Genomic DNA, 1,808 nt, shown 5'->3' on the forward strand with positions numbered 1-1,808 from the left:
TCAGGGACCCCAAATATCTTCGTCCGCAAGCAAAAGAACACGAAGTGGCCGTGGGAGATCCCCAAAAGGTAGACTAGAAATGAAATAGTCTTCATATCTAGCGCTCACACTGCAATCGTGCGAGATGCATAGGCCTTCGGTAAATTGCGCTGTGGCGACCACAGGAAGGTAAGTCTCGAATTAGCCTAGACATGAAGAGGGAACGGAAAAAGCTGGCGAGGTGGAAGCCACCAATGAGTTAGCGGCAAAAGGCAAAGTAGAGGAATTCAAGGTCTCGCTGCACAACAAACATTCGGATTCAACTGAAGACGAAGACGACCTTAAATAATGTTTCGGCAATAAACCACAATCTAGCAGGTATCATTACCGAGTGTGCAGTAGAAGTAGGTGGTAGAATGCTTAGGATACCGGGCAGTTCTCTCGAGATATGAAAGGTCTGGACACCAAGGGATAAAAGTCTCTAAACCCACAGACAGAAGAGAGCTCGCAGAGCTATCAAAGCTAATAAATAAGCTCTAGGTAACCTACTTAAGGAAGTTTAATAGGGAAAGAATTGAGCATTATCTAAAAAACGGAAGGAGCGCAAAAGCAGTGAACACGAAACCATGCATAGTCAAAAATCAGATGCTTGCATTACGAGACAAAGAGGGCAGCGTCATTAGCATTATGGATAACACAGTTAAAGTAGCCGAAGAGTTTATTTAGTTATTTATTTACTCTCAGGGCCGAAGCATTACAGAGAGGAGTGGGTGGTACACAACAAAAACAGAACAGGTAACGCAGCACTACAATGTAAAATCAATTACAGCGTTTTAAAACAAGTCGGCGTTTGTAATGGAGGTGATGGAAGCGGGATGGTGGTTCCATTTCTTAGCAGTCTTGGGGATAAAAGAGGCGAAGTGTAAGTTGGTGCGACTGCTGGGTACGCCAACTTTGAACTGGTGGTTGCTGCGTAACCAATGTAACCAAATAGTACCCATTGTAATAAGGACGTCAGTGAGAGAGGTAGTGGCGCAGACCAATGGGACAGCGCGCCAATAAAGAAAGATGAAGTAAAGAAAGCCTCACCTCAATGCTAAGGGGGAAACAAGCTGGTGAAGATCAGGTAGCAGCAGTTCTGCTGGAGTACAGTGAGTAGGTTGTGCCAGAAAAACTACCCACCGTCTATACGCCCCACAATCAATAAGATAATCGAGAAATCGGAAGCATATAATCAGCCCCTAATACAGCATTCATAGATTACGGGAAAGCATTTGACTCAATCGAAACCTTACAAGGCAGTCCGGAATCTGGGTATAGATCACCCTTACGCAAAAATACACGAAAATATCTGTAACCGCTGCGCAGCCATCATTGTGCACCATAATGCGAGCAGTAGAATTTCAGTAAAGAAAGCTGTCAGGCAGGAAGGCACAATTTCGCCAATGCTATTTACCGGCTGTTTACAGGAGGCATTCAGAAGCCTGGATAGGAACAACTGGGGGCAAGAGTTAATGAAGAATGCCATAAGAATCTGCGAGTGGCTGATGAAAATGTCTTGCTATGCAACTCAAGGGATGAACTGCAAAACATTATCAATGACTTAGACAGGCAGGGCAGGACGTTTGGTCTAAAAATTGATACGAAGAAAGACAAAGTAAACTTCAAAAGCCTCAGAAAGAAAAGCACAGCAGTTTCCAGTTGGTAGTGAGGCCCTGGAAGTGTTAAGGAAATACGTGTACTTAGGGAAGATAGTGATAGTAGATCCGGGTCACGACAGTGTAATAACTATATTAGCAAGAATGGGGTGGACAGCATTTGACAGGTTC

The sequence above is a fragment of the Amblyomma mixtum genome, chromosome 10 (assembly GCF_055824585.1).
Source record: "Amblyomma mixtum isolate Tamu chromosome 10, ASM5582458v1, whole genome shotgun sequence".
In the NCBI taxonomy this organism is placed as follows: domain Eukaryota; kingdom Metazoa; phylum Arthropoda; class Arachnida; order Ixodida; family Ixodidae; genus Amblyomma; species Amblyomma mixtum.